General features: G+C 43.4%; 1 pseudogene; it reads left to right on the forward strand.

The window, feature by feature from the left end:
* LOC119863158 overlaps positions 1-23,499 on the forward strand; it is a 91,981-nt pseudogene that overhangs the window by 48,212 nt on the left and 20,270 nt on the right.

Raw genomic sequence — 23,499 nt, forward strand, 5'->3', positions numbered from 1 at the left:
TGGCTCTGTGGCATGATGTACAGAAAACTCGTTGTTAAAAACCAGTCAGCAAAATCAGGTCCTTTGGCACAGCACGGCCACCTGGTTTTGTGCTGGAAGTAAACTTCAGTAACAATAATGCACCAGTCACATTGGAAGTGACTTGTGCAAATACTGATTGTTCAGCACTTTAGAGTAGGTGCTTCTGACAGCACATTGAACCATTGTTGAAATCTTTAGTTTGTCAATATCAGCCTAGGCATGTCAGTAGGCATATCACAAGCATATCCTCCAGGACATGTCAGACCATCACTAGTCAGTACTTGGAAGAAATACAGAAATATAACTACATCACTGTATAATTTGAGAAAAAATGTTCTTTTTCTTTCTTTGGGTCACTTGTGATTAATTAAGACTCAAAATAGAGTAAATTTCTGCTAGTGATGGAATTCCTCCTTGCTTTCTTTGTGTCAGCATTTCGACAGGCTGAGCGCCGGAAAAATGCTTTATCAGTTGTGAATTCTGGAATGAGAGTCCTTTTCAAAGCAAGCACCGACATCATTATGGACATGAATATTTTATAGAGAGGCATTGGGCCTACCACAGTCAGTGCAAGGAAATCCTGCCAGAGGCTCATAGGGAGGTACTATATGATTTAATACATCTCTGACAGAAATGTAGTGGGCTCTATAAACCCTTGGTTCTGCCAAATTCTGCTGATGGAGACCAAAATGTAGAGCTCACAGCTGTTGCACGTCTCACCCACAGCCCCCAGTGTCCAGAAAGTGGGCAGCAATAACAATGAAGTGGGAATATCCAAGATGCTCCATCCTGATACAATTTATCCCCTAGCAACCTCTCCCAGAGGTTCTCCTGTGATGCTCCAATTCAAAGATAAAGTTCCCTTCTCCTGGTGGAACACGAACAGCCATTGCCAGGGGTGAAGGAATTTGCCAGCAGAGTAACCTCTGCTGGAACACGGGTGCAATTTACACCTAACTGTCTCAGAAGTGGTGAATTTAACCCAATCAGTTTTAAATGACAATAAGTGATCTTATTAAAAACTGGATGACTGCATGTTTTCTATGTAATTATTGTAATGTGTGTAGTAGTACATATAAATGAACACTAATCTGTAAATGTGTATGATGCTGCAGAGCAGCACTATAAAGAAGGGCTTAAGAAATCGACACTGCTAATTAGAGTGGGTTGAAAAATTAAATAAATAATCCTGAAAATTTCCAACTTGTTTTTGTTCTGATGGATTTTGAAATTAACCTTTTTTTGTTTGGTTGGTTGTGCTTTAAACATTTTCTGTTCCTTTTTTTTTTAAATCAACATTTTTCATTTTTGGAAAATTAATATTTTTTCAAAATGACATTTCAGTTTTGAAAGTAAAATGAAAGTGAAAATTTTTTACCAGTGTAAACTGGTTAAAATTGGCAGTCAAAAAAAATATACACACCAATAAATGAAAACAATGACCAAAGTAACATGTCCATTGAAAATTTTCAAAAAATGAAAAATGGAAAATGTGAGGAAATCTGAACGTTTTCCTGAACATTTCTATTTTCTAAAAAGGGTCTATGTTTCATGAGAAAAAAAACATTGGAATGAAAAATTTCAACCAGCTCTACTGCTAATACACTATGATATAAATGGTTACCAATTAGTTGGAAACAAATAAGACATGTCTATGCTGCAATAAAACACCCGTGACTGACCCATGTCAGTTGACTCAGGCTCACAGGGTTCAGCCAGTGCAGAGTTATAAAATTGTGGTGTAAACGTTCAGACTTGGGCTGGAATTGAAGCTCTGGGACCCCAGGATGGGGGGGGGGGGGTCCCAGAGCCCCGGCTGCAATGTAAGCCTGAATGTCTACACTGCAGTTTTATAGCTCCAAAGCCTAAGCCCCACGAGCCTGAGTCCACTGACACAGGCCAACCCATTGGTGTTTTATTGCAGTGTAGACTTATCCTTAGTGGTCATCTTATTAAGGCTTGATTGCTGCAATCCTTACATGCACATAATTCCTGCTGAAATCAAAAGGTACAAAAAGACTGAAAGATCAGGCCCACATGAATTAAACTTTTATTACTCAACACTTTGGCTTTAGCTGCAGTTCAGAATCATAAATAAGTATGTGTGTGTGTGCATGTCTGTTTCTCCACCAGGCAATGGAATAAGCAGATGCTGGATGAAGCTTGCAAACTGGTGCTTGGAGAAATTTCTCTCTCCCCCTCAGCTCCAGGTGGGAAGGTAGAATACAGAAGAACTCTGCTTGTCAGCTTCCTTTTCAAGTTCTACCTGGAAGTGTAGTATGGATTAAATAAAATGGTAAGTGGTTTCCCTCTAGGTTTGGACAAACTGACTTCTTTTTCTTGGAAAAGCTATTCCCAATGTTTATTACCAGGTGCTCAGATCTCATGGTGATGGCTGCAGGATAACTGAATGACTGGACGGATACATCCTTTATTGAATGCAGATTGTGCCCATACTCAACTCCTGCCCTAAGTTCGGTTATTATACCATGCTAAAGAGCCCTTCTAGGCTAAAATATTTGCTCATAGTTAGAGTTTAACATGTTCTCAGGGAAGTGCCAGACCTTTCATTGCCTGGTGATGGAATTCCTTTAGTTGTAACAAAATGTTAGGGCTGTGACAGCACATTTACATTTATAAATAATGTTGCTTCTTTGAGAGGAGCAGGTGGATGTTTTAAATACTAGATAGCCTGAGAACAGCACATAATATGGAGAAATGGTCTGAAATCACCAACAGGGGAGCCTTGCATAGCTGCATCAGGCTGTCTACGAAAAAATTCAGAGCAATGATGCAGTAAGGTACACCAATGTACTCTCTGGCTGCCAAACAGCAAGAGTGCAAAGCTCAAGGGTTCAAAGATCAGAAGATAATCACAATGAACCCATGAGATTTAATTCCAGCCTGAAATGTACCCAGAACCCATTCTCAGTACATGATCCGCTATGCCAATGCCTTGTGAACTATCCCACATACCATCATGTCCTGAAAGGATCAGGAATACACCCATAGGGGAGATGGTCAATATTGCACACCTTGTTTGCCAGTTAGTCAGGTTCAAATCTGACCCTGTCACTCTTTTTACCAACAACCCCTTCCAGACAACGGACTACCCTCCAAGCACTGTGGGTTTTGGTAGGATGAGTTGGATTTTTGATGTCAGGTGACCCAGCTCACATTAAACATTGTCTATAGTTTTACCACCTGTGTAAACTCTCCGACACTTTAAAAGGTGCCTGCTATGGCAAGGTAGTATGTAACAGGATAAAATGTTTGTGACTCATTTGCCAAGAATGCTATTCCACCTCACAACTATTTCACATCAGTGCTGGTGTCTGAGCTGTGGGAGCAAACTGGAAATCTCTGCTTCTTTAATATGTCTGTTTTTCAAAATTTGTAAATGGAAAATTTAGCTTTAAAAGCAGTGATATGATATTAGGTTTGCTAAATTGCCTTCCTTTCAGTATCCAGCTAAGTATCCTGACTTATCAAAGAAGAACATGAGTGCCCTAGGAGCATTTCACAGCAAAGCACCCCAGGGTATGCAAACATACCAGGTCAGTGAAGTTGCTTTCATAGAAAACTATGCAGGCTGTGAATTGTGACTGCCACATGCTGTCCTTAATGAGCGTTATGCCTTCTGGTTTTTCATTCTAACTCTCCACTTACTGCATTGTCTCCTTGTATTTATGTCACCTTGTATTTAGCTGCACTCAGAGTACCTTTCCCAGACCTGAAGAAGAGCTCTATGAAGCTTGAAAGCTTGTGTCTTTCACCAACAGAAGTTGGTCTAATAAAGGATATTACCTCACCCCTCTTGTCTCTCTCATATCCTAGGACCAACACGGCTACAACAACACTGTGTTGCCTCTATGTCTTTTCAAAGGTTGTTTGCAGTGGTATTGTAGCCATATTGGTCCCAGGATATGAGAGAGGCAAGGTGGGTGAGGTAATGCCTTTCATTGGATCAACTTCTGTTGGTGAAAGAGACAAGCTTTCAAGTTGCACAGTGCACAAGGTGAGTAACTTCTTGTAACAGTGGAGAAATGTCTGCAGGTTTTGCACCTGGGTGTGGTGCTGCTTTGAGTTGGTTGGTCCTGGTCTGTGTGGAGGTTGGCTCTGATGATGAGCTTGGGAGGTTGCTTGAAGGCCAGAAGAGGGGGGTTGGGGAAATACTTATTTCAGAATATGGTTCCCATTGAGCATAGGTCCCAATGTCCCTGCTTTTCCCTGGGTGCTCAAACTGCCCTCTGCCTCCGGCGCCACCCTTCCCCACCCTTTCCATACAGCCCCACCCCTATTCCAACCCCTTCCCCAAATCCCAGCCTGGCACCCATCTCTTCCCCAAGCATGCCATGTTCCCACTCCTCCCCCCTCTCTCCCAGCACACTGCCAAACAGCTGTTTGATGGCAGCTGGGCGGGAAGCACTGGGAGGAGGTAGGCAGAGGAGCAGGGATGCAGCGCACTTGGGGGAGGAGGAGGAGGAGGAAGAAGAGGTGGGGCAGGGGGAGCTTGGCTGCCAGTGGGTGCACAAAAGCTAATTTTTTACATTGTCATTGAGATTTTCAACAGAAAATGTCATGTTTTTGTCTGAAAACCAAAAGTGCTGAAAACTAACCCTTTTTCACTTTTCAGCCCAAAGTCAGCAGTTTTAAGCACTCTTTTTCAGCTGACAATGTTTGCTTCCAGGTTTCTCATGAGAAATTGAAAATTTTTAAGAAAACCAAATAATTTTTGTGGAAGTTTCATTTAGTCAAAAATACAATGTTCCATAGAAAAAAAGTTTTGACAGTAAATCTTTGACCATCCCTCATAGCTGGGTTGTTTCAGGCTATGTTGTTGTAGCTGTGTTGGTCTCCTCTTATTAGAGAGACAAGGTGGGTGAGGTAATATCTTTTACTGAACCAACTTCTGCTGGTGAGAGAGAGAGAGATACATGCTTTAGAGGTTACACAGAGACCTGAAGAGCTTGTCTCGAAAGCACGTCTCTCACCAGCAGAAGTTGGTCCAGTAAAAGATATCACCTCTCTCACCTTCTCTCTCTAAATGTATCCTTAGCAGCAAAGAGCACCAGAGCTGTGTACTGACTAAGGTTGCCATTACAGGAACCCACATTTTCAGTGCTATTGATTCAGGACTCTGAAATGGCAGAAGGGAAGGTTGACCAGGATTTAATTAGTAGAAACCTGAATGAGACCAGTTTTGTTAGGCTAATCTATACAAGAACATAACATAAGAACAGCAAAGTTAGGCTATTGCTAGATTTAAAAAGAGCAAATATAATAATTAAGCATCAAGAATGGTATTCTTGAGGTCCAGCTTAATGGTTACAAGCTAAACAAAAGCATTTGGGGGTTAGCACAAGCCATAAAGAAAAACCTAATTGCATCTTCCTAGACATTTCCTAATCTACTTACATATCTTGGGTTTTCAATGAGTAGTTTCTAGGTATGATACTGATGATTTTTCATACCTGGCTTAAAGCTTTTTACGGCATAGTTTCAGCCCTGTCCCTGGTCTCTGGGAGAACAGCCACAGACTGACAAAAGGGGAGTCTTGTTTCAATTTTAAAAAGTTCTAGCCTTCCCATTGGCTTTTTTGGCTAGCTGCCCACTCAGCTGGGGTCACTAGTTGTCAAGGTAAAATAAATAAATGACTATGTAGAATTTTGGGTTTAGATTGTTACCTATTAATGCCCTAGCCACAATATCTGGGCAATTTCAATGGGTGTTTAATGACACACTCTTATAATTGCAAAATGATTTCAGAAGGCATTCATAAATAAGGCATTCTGTAGTTAGTGTTTTGTCACGTTCTTATTAAGCAGGATGTAGACCCAGTGCATCCTCCTCAAAATCCAGTAGGACATCCCATCATGCACCAGTCTGGGGTTAAGCATGCCACTAGTGAAGCTGTTTATTGCAATGACATTTTGGCTGTGGATGAAGAGCTTTTCCTGGCTGTGGTAACCAGTTCCAGAGCCTACGCAAAGACTGTAAGTAAATAAAGGAGACGTAAGAAAAATGTTACAGTATGAGGTCACTTAGATGGTTCCTCCATTTTTTAAAACAGATGTGGGTCATACTAAAAAGCATGTTCAGTTTTATTGGATTATGGCTGGAATAGAGCATGGTGGAAAAGGAAGTCAGGAAACATCATATGCAAAGAGGGAGTCTTAGCAGCTAATACTTTTAAAACATGGGGTCTTATTGTCTGGAGAAGAAAAATGTACAGCTGGGGACAGGTTCCTTGTAGCTGCCTCAGTTTAAAGTTTCCACAATGAGTGTTTCAGGGTAGCAGCCGTGTTAGTCTGTATTCGCAAAAAGAAAAGGAGTACTTGTGGCACCTTAGAGACTAACAAATTTATTAGAGCATAAGCTTTCGTGAGCTACAGCTCACTTCATCAAATGCATTTGGTGGAAAAAACAGAGGGGAGATTGATATACACACACACAGAGAACATGAAACAATGGGTTTATCATACATACTGTAAGGAGAGGTTTCAGAGTAGCAGCCGTGTTAGTCTGTATTCGCAAAAAGAAAAGGAGTACTTGTGGCACCTTAGAGACTAACAAATTTATTAGAGCATAAGCTCTATTTATTATTAGATGCATCCGATGAAGTGAGCTGTAGCTCACGAAAGCTTATGCTCTAATAAATTTGTTAGTCTCTAAGGTGCCACAAGTACTCCTTTTCTTTTTACTGTAAGGAGAGTGATCACTTAAGATAAGCCATCACCAGCAGCAGGGGGGGGAAAGGAGGAAAACCTTTCATGGTGACAAGCAAGGTAGGCTATTTCCAGGAGTTAACAAGAATATCTGAGGAACAGTGGGGAGTGGGGGAGAAATAACATGGGGAAATAGTTTTACTTTGTGTAATGACTCATCCATTCCCAGTCCCTATTCAAGCCTAAATTAATTGTATCCAGTTTGCAAATTAATTCCAATTCAGCAGTCTCTCATTGGAGTCTGTTTTTGAAGCTTTTTTGTTGAAGGATAGCCACTCTTAGGTCTGTAATCAAGTGACCAGAGAGATTGAAGTGTTCTCCAACTGGTTTTTGAATGTTATAATTCTTGACGTCTGATTTGTGTCCATTCATTCTTTTACGTAGAGACTGTCCAGTTTGACCAATATACATGGCAGAGGGGCATTGCTGGCACATGATGGCATATATCACATTGGTAGATGCGCAGGTGAAAGAGCCTCTGATAGTGTGGCTGATGTGATTAGGCCCTATGATGGTATCCCCTGAATAGATATGTGGACAGAGTTGGCAAGGGGCTTTGTTGCAAGGATAGGTTCCTGGGTTGGTGGTTGTGTTGTGTGGTTGCTGGTGAGTATTTGCTTCAGATTGGGGGGCTGTCTGTAAGCAAGGACTGGCCTGTCTCCCACGATCTGTGAGAGTGATGGGTCGGTGCTCACTTCCTAGTTTTCCAGAATGTCCCTCTGGAGGTCTGGTCTTACATAAGGTTTTGTGCCATGTCCTCTTCATGGTATCATGGTATTGTTAAAGGAGGCTGGTACTGCAATGTCATTCAGTTACTCATTCCTACACTCACTGTTATTAATCATCAGAGGGATAGCCATGTTAGTCTGGATCTGTAATAGCAGCAAAGAGTCCTGTAGCACCTTAGGACTCTCTGCCACTGTTATTAAGAGTATTTATGTTGCAGGATCAGGGGCTATTTGTGTCGGGCACTGTACAAACAGAAAAAAATTATTTTGACCCTAGAATGTCCATAGCTTATAACAGAAACAAACAAGTGCATAAGGAGTATCCTACCGTCATCCCTAGGCCTGACTTACCAACAAAGCATTAAAAAGAGAGAGATCCTTGCCTCATAACGTGTCAGATAAGGAAGAGCTCACATTCTAATGCATGGAGCTTGTGATGGGTTTGCCTCACCACCGTGGCATCTCCTGCAGGCCATCCTGGGCATTATCTCAGAGTTGCCAGTGCACCCTCCTCAGGTGGTATCTCACCATTGTCACTCCTGTCTCCACATCCAGGACCCACATTGCTCTACAGACCATGTCATCCTCTTCTGGAGGCAGCCCTCTAGCTGTGCCCTACTTGGTTCTTCCTCCCCCTTCTGGGGGATGGACAATCCTCAATCCAACAACTTGCCTCAGTGGCAATCTGCAGTCCAGGTTCTAGCCACTCATCTCAGTGGTAGACTACAGCCCATGCACTGGCCACTTCCCTCACCGGGGGGCCCCCCCACCCACTGCACCAGGCCCCAACCCAGGGACCCTATAGCCAGCAGCCACGTACTGTCCCTCCTCCAACTCCACTGTCTCCTTTCCTGGGCCACTTCCCCTGCTGCCCCAGCACCTCCTCAGCCCTTGTATCAGGACCTCAGTTTAGCAGCCATCAGCCTAGAGCTTTCTCAGACTCTACTGATCTTGCCCAGCACTTCTCTGTCTATAGTCCTCCTCCCTCAAACTCCAGCAAGTGCCTGTGCCTGTGCTCAGCTCAGCAGCACCTTCTTATATGGGCTAGCCTGCCCCGATTGGCTCCCCCAATAAACCTCTCCCTAATTGGCCGCCACTACAAGCCTTTTCCTAATTGGCTGCCTCCCACACAGCCTTCCCAGGGTAGCTTTAGACCCTTACATACCAGTGAGGAGCAGCTGCCCCATTACAGAGCCCTTAACACACAAGGGAAAATATATATTGGGGTTTCTTGAACTTTCCAAGTATTAGGACTACAATTTAACTATTTTATGCTAGTCCCCATCCCTTGTTCCCTCCCCCCCCTTGTCCCTACTTTCCTCTTCAAATATACCACTGCAGCAATCAAGTATTTTTTTCACAATATACTATTCAACACATTTCAAAGTATTTCCCAAGATTATGATCTCTGAAGAGGATGCAAGGGGGATTATGTTTTTGTCCTGAAGTTTGCAGAACCATTTGTATTCAATATATTTATCCCATACATACCAATTGTAGCACTGCCATTTGTATTCTTCTTCCCAGAACAATTGATGTATCAGAAGCCTTCAAAGTGCCAGGGGTGGTTGATGTGATAACAGCTGAAGATGTTCCAGGGAAAAATAGCACTGAAGATGAGCAAGCTTATGCAAAAGATGAGGTACTTCTTGCTTCTGACTGAGGTGTCTTGGTCTTTAATTAAATACAGTACATTATGAAGAAGGAAACTTACAAGTTTTCCAAATATTTTGCTTATTGAAAAACAGCTCTGAAAATGATTCCAATGTTTATTAGTACAGTGCCAGCCTGACAGTCTAGTTGCAGCACAGTGCATTGCCAATAGCTGTTCAGAGCAGGAGCTGTACAGGACTCTTGGTTCCTGGGACAAAGGGATAGGGAAGGATCCCTTAAATCATTCTCCAGTGACTTTTGTGGCTGACTGATCCTGGCTCTGGAGGGAACTACACCCTGCCTTCAAGGAAGGAGAAAATGACCATGTCCAGGTGGTTTGCCCTTTGGCGAGAGAGTCTGGGGCCAAGCCAACCCTGATTATAGAATGAGCCCCACCTGAGGGGAATCAGGCAATTTCCTATGAAGAACAGAAGGTGGCTGCAGCAAGGGGGAAAGTTCAGGAGATGGTAATCAAACTGTAGAGGGTGAGAGAGAGGGCTCTTGGAGTGAAAACATAGAGACCAGTGAAATTGCTCCAGATAGGAAGGTCTCTGACCAGCCCTGGGGAGTTTGGGCTGTACGTGGCTGAAGCTGGAGGGAAGACTTTTGTGTTTAGTTTTGAACTTTAAGTTAATACATCAGATCCCAATGAGAGCTGTTGTGAATGGATTGGAAGAACCCTGTATGGAGTTTATTTGGGGCTCCAAGAAGGGAAACTGAGGTGATGGGCTGCATGCAGGGCTGCTCTGGGGCTCCCAGGGAGTGCTGTGAGATGGTCACTTGTCTATACCATGGCACGAGACCTTTGGGGATCAGAGATAAATAAAATGAGGAGGATCCTCTAAGAGGACCTTACTCTTTCTGAAAGTAAAACAAATCTTAGCTGCAAGCTGTGTTCCTCCATTTGACAGCTGGGAACCAGGCAATTACAGGGTTTGTGTGTGGCCAAAATGCCCCTTGCCTGGGTCTCTCTCCATCATTCGCAACACACAGCACAACATTCTTAATATGGCTCCTTTCTGTTTAGGCCTCTTGTGTTCCTACCGCTCACATTTTCTGTCTCTTCTAGTCAGTGTTTCTCTTCCTTCCTAGCTGACTCTGAACTCCTTCCCTTTCCTTCTCTTCCTCTTGCTATGGACTTCTAACCCCTTTTCCATTTTTGCTGTCTTTGGTTATTCTCCTCTTCACCCACACCCTCTTCCTGTCTTCCATTCTCTTTCCCTCCTGAGTGTGCACTGGCATCTTGCACCCTGATTCTCCCTCATTGCCAAATATTGGGCTGTGGCTGCATTGGGAATATGTCATGATGGGACATATGCCTGGGAATATGTCAGGCCCTGACATAGATGCATGAGTGCAAACCCCTGGTGTAGACGAGGAAAGGTGTGATTTGTGCTGATGTAGCTTTTACTCCTGCTCAGTTTAGGGTAATCTGGCTGGGATCAGGGAAAATTCCCACTGTAGTCAAGTTCATAAATGTCAGTGGTATTTCTAATGCTAGAAATGCTATCAGCAGTAGATGCTTGTTGCCAATAGCACTTCTCACATTTAATGAAATATGGTCTGCTCTCAGACAAATTCTCACAGCGTATATGAAAGCACTGATTATCTGAACATAACCCCGCTCCCATACACAGTCACTGTTTGGTAGTGGAATCAACTCAGTGTTTTCACAAGTTTATATGTGTTGGATGTGTTGCAGGTGATCTGCGTGCGTCAGATTGTCTGTGCTGTGGTTGCAGAGTCAGCTGTTCAGCAAAGCAAGGGGTTGAAAAAGTGAAGATAGAGTTTGAAGATCGGGAGCCAATGCTGACCATTGAGGTAATAAACCAACTCTTTTTCCTTGTCTTGTTAAGATGTTATATCATTTCACTCACTGTTTATTTACTTGTGCAGGACTCTGTTGGTTTTTGGGTTTTAATTTGGTGTCAGATGTAGGTTTGTTTAGTGGGGGTGGGTTTAGGTTCTGATTTCATAGTGTAAAAATCCCTTGCACATTTTTATTTTTTGGAAGCATAAAAGTCTTTCCTTTTTGCTTAGTGGTTGCCTGCTCATCTAATGTATCAGAGGCTAATCTTTGCACAACAGGGATGAGATGCAGAGCAAGGCAGGAAACAGAAAAATGTGCACTGAGCACTTCCGTCTCTCCATGGGCTAGATTCTCAGCTAAAGTAAATCAGTATAAATCAGTTGAAATCGAGTGTGACACCAACTAATTCTAGCTGGAGATTTGGCATCACGTATCCTGCATCAGTGTTTGATTTGGGGAGGTTCTCAGAATCAGGCCATCTCTCTCTCTCTCTCTCACACACAGACACACCTACCTACCTTTAGTACTCTTCTCTCATACACACACACACACATTCTACCTTTTGTATTTCTAGGCTGTGGGAAAGCAGAGGGTAATGAGAACTGCCGAAAAAAACAGCAATCACAGAAAGCTGACTCTACAAAGTAGATATTGTCCCACTGAGTCTAGTACCCTCATCTGTCTATGCAAGGTGGCAGTTGGCTAGATAACAAATAATTATACAAAACAACAATAATCCCTAGTGCTGTTGGCAGAACTGCAGTTGAGTTGTACAAATTCTTTTCTTGCTGCAGGATGCAATAAAGCACAATTCATACTTCGGAAAAGAAAATAAAATAGAACAAGGAAATATTGAAGAAGGATTTAAGTCTGCTGATGAAATTATTGAAGGTAAATTAGTGCATGCACTAGGTGGGAAGTCCTGATGATCTGCAATAGCAAGAATGATGTTTAAATACAGCTCCAGATAACACAATTTTAGAATAGTGTCGATGGAGGTCAAATTGTGTCCCAATTACACTGGTCAAACCCCACTGAAGTCAGTGAGGTAGTAGTGGTGTCGGGACCTGATGCTCCAAACACTTATTTAAGCAAGTTGACTTACTCATGTGAGTAGTCCCATTGAAGTAATGGGACTATGTGCATGAATGAAGAGTACTCATGTGAAACAGGGTTTGCAGGGTCTGCTCTAACTGAGCAGAATTTGAGCCAGGGCCTGTAGGAAGGAACAATTTTCAGTTCTCCAAGTAGATGCAGCTGTGTGTGTGTGCCCAGCCCATCGGAATTGGAGAAATTTGCCTAGCAATACCCATAGAGGAGCGGTGCTCACACCCTGTGACCATAGCCCCTCCCCTGGCTACATGAGGCAGTGCAGTCCCAACCCTCCCTCAGTTCCTTCTTAGAAGAGCTCTGTGTGTGGTCTTAACCTCACAACCCCTCAGCTAATTTATGTTTTCTCTTGTTGTACATAGTTAGTAGTACCCTTAGTGTTAGGTAGAGTAGTGTGAGTTGTATTAATTTATTAATGTATTAATTTTCCTCGATGATGTTCTCACCGGGGTTTAAATATTCTCCTTGATGTGGGGGAGTGACCCCCAACACCAATCCCCACACGTGGTGCTTGATCTGCCTCGGCGAGGCCTACATTAAAGAGCGTTGTGAGATCTGCAGATTGGACTCAAGTGGCTCAGGACCTTTGCCTGAAGCAGCACCTGCTGAGGCAGGCCGTGCACCCTGCTTCGGCACAGCGGCCTTCGTCAGGTCAGAGATCACCCTTGGGTTCTGAGTGTGCTGCCGTTTCACATTCCAGATAAGGCACCTCTCCAAAGAAAATGAGGAGCCGTTCCCTGTTGACTGCACAAAGAAAAAGGTCACATAGGACTGACTGAGATTGCTCCGGGTCTCAGGGAGACTCTTCCATTTCCCTAGGAAAAGCGTGGAGTGGCATGGAGTTCGTATGGGCACATAGGGTGGCACGGTTACCTCTAACCCTTCCCCGGTACCAAGTAGGGAGGTTAGAAATCCTGTACCATTGACTCTGGTTCCAGCCCCCAAGCATACATTGACTCCAATACCGACAATAGGGATGCCAGTATTGATTGTCTACATCAGTGGTGTGCCAGGCAGCTACAGACTTTCTCTGTCTTTTGATCCCAACCTCTCCTTTGTTCCAGGACTTTGCCAGGTTTGCATCATCTATAGACAACTGAATGAGCTGCTGAACCCTCAGGTCTTTAGACACCATACCCCATTGTTCCCCTTCCACAGATTGTGGAAGCAGGGCCAGTACCCAGATCAGTACAGGGGATCTTGGTACCGGGAATCTCCTTGGCACTGCTGCAGTCAGCACTGCAAATGTTACTGTGGTGGCTTTCACCATCCTTGACGTCAGCACCTGCAGACACTAGGGATTGACACCACTTCTGGCACCGGTATGCTTGGTTCCATTGGCAGCACAGCTTCCTGCCTCATTCTGGACGACAGCTGGTTACTCGCTGTCTCTGGTCTTGCTACACCCTTATCCCACAGATCCAGAGGCTCCTCAGCGTCTGAGTTTGGGTCGTCATCCTCCCACTTTCTCTTTCCTGACCATCAGTGGAGGCCATCAAAGGACTGTTAAGGGTACTGGGATTGGCACTTGTCTCGTGGTTGGGACAGAGGCCCCTGGCTCAGCACCTACTGGCCACCAATGCCTTATCCTGCCAGTGACTCCATGGACTCCATAGGATGCTCCTCGTTCACGGAGGTCCTGCTCTTTGTCTCACTCAAAGGCGAGATTGCCAGCCAGGTCTGTGGTGGTGACCATCAGCCCAGGCACCAGCGGTCCTTCTCCCTGGAGAGCCTCCAGAGTCATCCCATCCAGGTCCATCAGCCCTGGAACAGCATCTGGTTTTAGCCTAGTTAAGGGCCTTGTCTTCATCTCCAGATGATTCCATTCTGCCTGATACATCCTTCCCTTCAGTACCAGAGGATTTTAAGGCATACCAAGACCTTTTTTGGTGCATAGCTGCTTCCCTTGGTATCCAAATGGAGTTCTTGCAAGAGAACACCCACAAATTAGTGGGCATCCTTTAGCCGTCTGCCCCTGGGAGAGTCACCTGCCCTATCAATGATTCACTGCTTGAATCAGCTAAGGCCCTCTCTAGCATGCTGGCTTCTGTACCACCATCAGCTAAGCATGTGGAAAAGCACTATTTCATTCCCGAGCAGGTCAATATGCAGAGTGCAGGTCGTATCTGGATCACCAGATGCTTTTGAATGGACCCTGAAATCTTTTTATTTAATTATCATTATTATTTTTTTATTATTATTTTCTCTGGAGTCTGGACCTTGACTATACCTTGACCAAGAAATTTGGACCTTGATAAAAAATAGATTACTGCTGCTCTAGAAAGACTGGTTCATCTTCCTCCTCTGGTCCTGTACTCCTTGCAGTGGTGGATGTGTTCAGAAAATGGCCCTCACCAACCAGGTCAATTGTTATCAACATCTCCCTGATGGGTTGGAGGGTGCACCTGGGATCACTGAAAGTATAGGGGCTGTGGTCGGAGTAGATGGCCTCACTAAATAGCAATGTGCTGAAACTTTGGGCCATCTATAATGCATGTCACACTTTTTGGGACCATATCAGAGACTCAGTGTGTTCCATGACCCACCCTCCGTCCATCTGCATCAGAATCTCATTTTGGGGTGTTCAGTGCAAAGAAACTGAGGGAGGATCAGGGTGGCGCTGCCTTGGGTAGCCAGGTGGGGCTTTGGCCACAAGGCACTGATGACACCCCTCTACAGGTAATGTTAGGCAAATTTCTCCAGCTCCAGTGCGCTGGGCACATGCACATCTAAGTGGAATACACATCTGCAGCTCATCTCAAAGAACCACAGTTACAGTATGTAACCATTTCTTGTTCTATGAAGAAATGTATTTTAAAGCATTACTCAGTAGACAGCAGTAGAGTCTGTCCCCGTGAAATCAGTAACCAAACTCCTATTGACATCAGTGAGACTAGGATTTCCCCTTACTGATCTGAGCTGTTAAATAGTTTTGTGTTTGTTTATTGGTTTACTTTTAGAGCTCTGCAATTCAGCTTGAAAAGCCTGATCGTGGTCTCCTCATTTAGACAAAATGCCTATTGGCGTTCATCTGAATAAGGATTCTCAGGGTTAGGCAGTGTACCTGTATTCACACTGTAAAATAAGAGCAATATTACAGCTGGTTCATCTCTGGCCTCAGTAAGGTTACACTGGGAAGAATTTGACCCAATAACTCGAGCTTCCTGGTAACTGGTACTGATGGGGCTGATAAAAGTGAGTCTTTTGTGTCTGGTTTAGGACTGGGCGCCCAATCCGCTTTACCCTGGAGCGAGATGAGGATATGCTAATCACTGGAGGCCGACACCCTTTCTATGGAAAATATAAAGTAAGTGGGAGAAGGAAATAGCTCACTGAAATATCTAGCACAAGATCCTCAGGTGGTGTAAATTGGCATAGCTTCACTGAAGCTGATGGAACTATAGCAATTGACACCAGTTGAGGATCTGGCCCTTCATTGATTTAGATTTGGGTTTTTAATATGATCTCTCTCAAATATTATTTCTGTAAACTAACTATAAAATCAGTGGGTACAAAAATGATTCGAAGAAGAGGAATGAATATAGAGCAAAAATAGACGTGAATGAGCTGAATATTTCTCAGAGGGCTTTCTGCAAAATATATGCACCGTTTGCTCGTATTATTAACTGTAGCATTATGTTTATATTTATACTGCAGTAGTGACCAAAGGATCCAGTCAGGATTGGGGTCCCACTGTAGTCTGTGCTGTATAAACATATAAAGAAACATGCTCTCTTCCCCCAAGAGCTTGCAATCTAAATAGAAAGAGGGGCAAGTGCTGGAAGAAATGAATGCAATGTACAAGCAAAATAATCAGGGCAGTGTCTGGTCAATGTCATGTTAGTTCCTCATGTTTCTTTTTGGTTTGTTTAAAAGATACTCCTTAGCCATGACCTTATAACTATAAAACATGATAGTAGGAAAGAGTTGAGGACCAGTTCTGCAATCTTGGTGCAAATCAAACTCCTGTTGACTCCATGGGGCACTTGGGGTGCACTGGGAACATAGAGACAAGCCCATAAAAATGAATCCACATAATAACATCTTTGTGTCAAGAAAATTGTTCAGGTAAAATCTACCTGTCTCACCTGTTCAGAGTTTTTGAATAAGAAGGAAAAAAAAAATCTCAAGTGTTTCAATGGATTGATACTCTCTCTCATTAAAGAGAATATGGACCTCCTGTCCTTATACAGGCAAAGTTTCCATTAAGTCAGTGGGACCTTTGCCTGAGTAAGGACTGCAGGATCAGGGCCCATGTGAAGAATTCTAACTTGAGAGAACTACAGTTGCTCCAAAGGCAATTTCCTTTCATAGGTCCTCACTCTTCAGAGTAGAGAATCTCTAATAGGGTGTTCTTGCTGCCACTCCCCAAAACATACTAAAATGTTTATGATTGGGCATGTGTTCTGCCTTCCCAAGAATGTAATATCCATCTTTGTAGGTGTATTTCATTATCAATAATAATTATTACAGCTTCCCCTCCAAAACCTATGGTTCCCAGGAGGTTAAAACAATTATATTGAACAGGAACATTATAAATGAGCACTGAAACGGGCTACATCTATAATATGAGCTTGGGGTGTGATTTCCAGCTCGGGAATCACACTGGCTTTCAAAGAGTATAAATAGTAGTGTAGCCACAGGCAGCTGCACTGGCAAGTACATACTGACAGCATTCAGGCAGGTGTGTACTCAACATGGCCAAGCTGTGCTGCCACTTCCTGTGCTATCATGGCTACACTACTTTATTTAGACTCTCACTTACTGTCATTAAGTTAGCACAAGTGTCTGCACACGCCCCTAGCTCGTAATGTAGCCATAGCCATAGGCTTCTCAGGATATCTAAACCTACCACCCACAATTTTCATCAGGCTGTCACAATAGAAAAAGGCAGCTGGCAAAGGGCAAATAACTGTAATCAATTAAATAGCTCCTATGCTGCAGACTAGTGCATGATCAAGAAAAACATAGATCTAGATATGTGCTGAGTAATAAAGAGCTTTGACTATGAGCCAAAATTTTCCCCTTTGGCCAGCATCTTCCTATGAAGGTCAAGATTGGTTTTCAAACAGATGGAAATCTATGCTTTTATTCATTGGGCCTGAGAGACAGCATGAGAATGACTCTGTAGTCTGGTGGTCTGGCCACTCCCTCACCTGGAAAAGGGAATCGTCAGTTTCCCAGCCCTGCTCCAATGACTATTTAACTATTTGTACAAAGTGGAACAACTTCAGCAGGAGAGATTGAGAGCCCCACCCAAGAATACCCCATAACCCAGTGGCTATGAGCAGTCACCTGCAACGTGGGAGACCAGGCTAAAGTCCCTGCTCCAAAAGTGAGGAACTACTATGTATAAGGAGGACCAGTGCTTCTCCTCAGTTTTGTGAATGATGCCTACATCCCCTTGCAAATCTAATCCAAAAGTTTATTATTTTAGCCTAAACTATATGGCAAATTTGTATAGAATTCACAGATAGTTTCTGACAACTTGAATCTGCATTTTTCAGCAAATATACTACATGTCTGAAATATTTTGCCAAGTTCTAGTTCAAAAGTCTGTGCATCATGTTTAACTTGTATGCAGGTTGGTTTAGTTACAAAGCGCAAGTGTCATGAATGACCGAAAAGACCTCTAATGTGTTGGTTACAATGTTACAGGTAGGATTTACAAATGATGGTAGAATCACAGCTGCAGATATTGAGTCCTACATTAATGCTGGATGTACTCTAGATGAGTCTGAACTGGTAAATTCTTCTAATCTGGTGGTAACTTCACTGGCCACAAAACAGAAGGAAAATGTCCTGAACAGACTTATTTATGATAAGAGTCTACTTGATTGCAGCAGAAATGTATCTGTGGCATGGATTTTTGTTTCAGGAGCCCACCAAGGCCTCTGTCTCCTATCAAGTTTAAAGAACATAGGAAGTACAATTTGTGATTATAGTGAAACCTGCCCAAGACCCCCTGTCTGTGTAACGAGGCTGGTTCTGGCGGGACCCAACTGAGAGTGCCATTTCAGGACAAATTGCTTAAAGCAGGGCAGTTACAGCCCAAGGCTGGGGTTTTTGTGTACACCAAGGCAAACCAAACCAGCCAAATAGAGAAGACTTTGGTTTTACCCCACTGGCTAACCACAAGTCACACAAGCAATTCCCTTAGAGGCTCCAGTTTCCCAGTATCACCACCAGTGCCACTCGTTATGGGGACAAATGGTTATAAAAACCAATACCCCAGTAAAAGAAAAAAGGTTCTCTCGATCCCAAAGGACCACGCCCCAGACCCAGGTCAATATACAAATCAGATCTTACCCACAAATCATGCTGTTGCCAATCCTTTAGAATCTAAAATCTAAAGGTTTATTCATAAAGGAAAAAAATATAGATGGGAATTAGAATGTGGTCTAAATGGAATCAATTACATAGAGTAATGGCAAAGTTCTTTGGTTCAGGCTTGCAGCAGTGATAGAGAATAACTGCCGGTTCAAATCAAGTCTCTGTAGAACATCCACATCTGGGATGGGTCTTCATAGAGACTAAGGTCAGAAGGGACCATTCTTGATCATCTAGTCCGACCCTCCTGCACAGCGCAGGCCACAGAAATCTCACCCACCCACTCTATGAAAACCTCACCCATGTCTGAGCTATTGAAGTCCTTAATCATGTTCAAAAGACTTCAAGGAGCAGAGAGCCTCCTCAAGTCAACCATGCCCCATGCTACCGAGGAAGGCGAAAAACCATCCAGGGCCTCTCCAATCTGCCCTGAGGAAAATTCCTTCCCGACCCCAAATATGGCATCAGCTAAACCCTGAGCATATGGGCAAGATTCACCAGCCAGATACTACAGAAAATCCTTGGTTCAAAGCTTCAGTGTAAGCCAAGTTCCTCCAGAGTAGGAGCAGGATTGAAGACAGATGGAGGAGCTGCAGCAGCTTTTATATTCTCTTGCCATGTGGTCTTTCTTTGCTTCTTTCTTTGTTCCAAAGACAAGCTGTCCATCACATGGCCTGGAAAAACCTCAGAGGTTCTGTCCATAGGCATGTTCCTATATACCTTGTGGAGTCCCAAGGCGTGTCTGCCTTCTCTCAGTGGGTCCAGTTGATGGCCTGATGGTCCTTAATGGGCCTCAACCAGGCTAGGCAGAGCTGACACCAACTTGTCTGAGGTGTCACCCAGAAGCAGACATAAGTGTGAAATACAGACAGTATAGAGCCAATTTACATAACTTTCACTATAAAATGATACACATATACAGATAGGCATAATCTAGACCAGCAAACCATAACCTTGTCTTAGACCACCTCAATTTGGTCCCCCTTTATATAAGAATTTGGTGCCACTCTAAAGGACCTTGGTGCAACTATGATCTATGATGGTCCCAGTTCAAGTCAAGCGTCACAATGCCTGTTACGTAACTTCGCTACTCTGACATAAACCACCAACCTACAGTCTGGGCTGATTCTTTCCTCACTCACAACTTGTTGTATGCACTAATGTAACTCCACTGACTTCAAGCGAGGTAGTAGTGAATTTACTGTAAGCAGAGCAGCAGAATAATCAGGCCCCCCTAGAACATTACTCTGCTCCACCTTTAAGCAACCAAATTTTGTCATCCCTTGTGTTGGTTTCCTAACACAGGTTCACTCATCAACTGTAACTGTAGAGGCAAAGCAAACCATTTTAACAGAGATAATCTCTCCTACAACAGTAATTGATTATGTTGTCTAAAAACCGTATAACATCTTACAAGATCCCTAACCTCCGAGGGATGCGCCTGCAAGACGAACTTGCCATCAAACACAGCGTTCTGAGGATTTGGCTTTCCACAATCAGGTTTGTTTACAGAATTGTGGATAGCGACGGTGGCAACCCAAACTGGCTTGCCACATGAGAAGGTAAATGAACTGAGTTCAACAAATAAAATGAGACATAACGGGGGTCTGCTTCTACTCCTGCTCCCAAGTCAAAGGCAAAACTCCTATGGCAAAAGTATGGGGAGCTAGACCTTCACAAGCTCTTTCTATTGAAGTAGTTCATATTGTGCCAGATCCTGCCATCTTTCCTCGGTGCTAAATAGTACCTTTACTGTTATCAGTGTGACTGTTCAGGGAGTAATACACTATACAGTGACAGAATCTGTCATGGAAGTTTATTTTCTTCAATTTGAGTTTCACAACCCGCTGTGGTCAGCTCCAATCACTATAATAGAGTCTCTGCCTTCTCCATCCAGTCAGGTGTCTCTAGTTGCCTATCTGACATCTCCTCCTGAACATCTGGCTATTGCCTGAAACTCCAACTGTACTTCTCATTCCTACTAACCCTCCTCCCCCATCTCCATTCTTTGTCTTCCTCAACAACTCCAATCACCCTGTCCTGTAATCTTAGTATCAAACTGACTCTTCTCTTAACTTGTGCCCTCATATCTAAACTCTCACTAATTCCCTTTCCTTCTCTTTCTTTGATATCACCAATATCTACCCTTTCCTCCTAGTACCCACTAATAAAGTCATTGTCCATGCCCTGGTCACCTCTTGCCTTGATTAGCATGTCCTCCTCCTGTCTGACCTGCACCCCGCCTCTAGTCTGTGGAAATTATGGCTGCTAAAGTAATTTTCCTTTCCCAGGACTCCAACAATGTTGCCTTCTTCTTCAGGTGTTGTCCCTGTGCTCCACTTCAGGTGTCGGTGCGTCCTGGCACCGTTGGATGGAGATTTTTAGTAGCAGCTCTTGGTCAAGGACATGTGTGCGCAGTAGCTGTCTCATGGCAGCGTTGGAGTCTCATCTAGCACGCGCACGGCCTGAGCCCTTTCGGTTCCTTCCCAACCATCCTTGGCTACAGACAGAGCTCAGGGCAGTGCAGCAGCTTCTTCCTCTGTAGATAGAAAAAAGAGAAATATTAGTTAGATATTTTAGATAAGTTAGTTATAGTTAGTAGGTAATAGTTAACTTGTTAAAAAAAATTATATTTTTATCCTCCTGCTCCCTGCTCCTTTTGGAGCATTCTCTCAGACATGCCTGGTCCCCAGGCTTTAAAAGATGCAGCTCCTGCCGAGAAGAGATGCCAAGATCTGATGGGCATTCACTCCGTGTGAGATGTCTCGGTGAATCATACATACCCCAAAAGTTAACAACCTGAAGGCGAGAGCCTGACAGGACTGGGACTTCCGCCTCAAAATGATCCTAATGGAGAAATCCACCCTTTGCTTCCTTTTCCTGCTCTCAGCTTTGTGCTTTCCATAAAGCTGCATCCTACACCTATCAGAATCTATTTCTCTGCCATGAGACTTCTCTTTCTTCCTTCAACTCCCCTCCTCAAGCAGCCCCTCTTCCTTTTATCTCATCATTAATAATCCTCTCATCCTCCCCAGGGCTGTTGTCATGTGTTTGGCCTGATACTGCAAGCCTTACTTACACTGAGCAGTACTTACACATCTGTGTACTCCCATTGAGACTACTCTGGTACATAAGTACTACTTGATGTGAGTAACTGACAGAATCAGGCACTTCAATTACCAGTTCTTTAGGGCAGGGAATGTGTCATTAAAGTTCTGTGTACACTTTTGGCACTACATAAGCATTTTGTATCAGCTTATTCATCTTCTTTTTCAGATCAGGGAGATAAACATGTACAAAGGAGTTAATCTAACTCCCTTCAAAGAAGAGCTTGATGCAACAAACCTGGTGAAATGTTGGCAAAATGTATGGAGAAGTCTGACTACTACAGCAGGAAAACAGCTGTGGAAGAATTTAACAAGCAAAATTACTGGAAGAAGAAAGGGATTACCATTATTCCTATTAAGTTTTCAGTTGGATTTAATGATACACTGTACCATCAGGTAAGCTTTGGAAGTGCTGCCTTAAAGGCTCCAGCATTCTTAAAGTATAAGAGGAAGCACAGCTGTCAAGGAAAGGGGAAGGAGGAGAGAGAGACACACACACCTTGGTATCTAATATGATAGACCCAAGTCTCATCCACAATTCCTTTCAGAAGGAATGTGCCAGATCTATGTACTTGCTGTCCTCTCTGTAGCTACTGCTATAACCACTCAACCATGCTCTCCTCACATAGCCAGGAGTAGAACTGTGGATTCCTGATTCCAGCATTCTACTTCTGTCTAGCAAATAATTGTGTAACTCACTAGCAAAATGTGTATCGTGCTGCTTCTAGTGGCTTGCCCACAATAAGCATAACAACTACGTCTGTAGCTGAAGCAGTAGAGGCTTGTGCTGGGGATCTGAAGGTTCAAACCCTGCTGATGATCTTTGTGGGGTTCTTTATAGCTGCATGTGATGTAAATGTCTGATTTTTTGCAGTTTTGCTTTATGTAAATTACATGGTCACAAAATATCCTTTACAATAGGTTTGATATTCTTAAACAATCCCAAAATATTCTAATCTATGAGTTACAGTGCAATGCACAACAAAATCCAGATGTTTCACATTTCACTCATTTCAGTTGCTTGTGTCACAAGTTGGCAAGTTTGCAGGTTGAGCGCTCTGAGAGAGTTTCAGATAATTCACCCCACAATGATTACAGTAAAAGAACATTGAGGCTGTGAGTTACATACGCAAAGGGGGAAATTCACCCTTGTGCAGAGGATCAGTACAAGACTAGACACCATTAAGTTCACCTAAGGTTTCAAAATAAGGCTTAAATAGGACTTAAGTAGTTCCTTGGTCTTGTGCTGACTTTCTGCATGGGGTGAATTTCAACCTACCTTCCACAAGGACCAGCAGCCCACCATCAAACACTGCTTCCTCCTCCTCTTATTGGGAATGAGGGAGAAATGGAGTTTGATGCTAAAAATACTTCACAACAGAAGTGAGATGACTATTCTCTGTTGCCCAGTTTCACAAAGATAAAAAAACCTGTAAAAAATAAAAAAATTAATTGTTGACATGAATGATTGCAGAACTCCAATTAACAATAAACTACTTAGCTAAATGACTCTTTATCCTAAATTGCTAACTGCAAGAAGCTTGCTGTTGTCGGGCAGCTGGAGGACTCTCTCACCTTCTTAACGACACCCAGATTGCTGTGCCCTCTGGGAATGAAATCTGATTCCATCCCTGCTCTTGTTGGTACATCCCCTTGTTAAAAAGGTTTATTATGTTAGCGTCAGCCTTAATGAATTAAACAACAATTTTTTGTTGTTTTTCTTAGGCTGCAGCTATGGTCCATATCTATACAGATGGGTCTGTGCTGGTGACTCATGGTGCAATTGAACTGGGACAAGGAATGCACACCAAGATGTTGCAGGTTAGACAGGAATTAACCATTTGAGTGAAGATGAAAATACAAGAAAGATATTCATAAGATTGCATTAGTAGAGAAGGCGAATGGCACTCAGCAGTTCTGCAGGGAAACCCTACAACAGCCAAGGTCAGGATGGAGGCTCAGGCCGAGGTTTATGTTGCGTTACTGCTTTTGAATTACAGGCAAAGCCAGAC

This window comes from Dermochelys coriacea, chromosome 11 (genome assembly GCF_009764565.3).
Source record: "Dermochelys coriacea isolate rDerCor1 chromosome 11, rDerCor1.pri.v4, whole genome shotgun sequence".
NCBI classification, from domain to species: Eukaryota; Metazoa; Chordata; order Testudines; family Dermochelyidae; genus Dermochelys; species Dermochelys coriacea.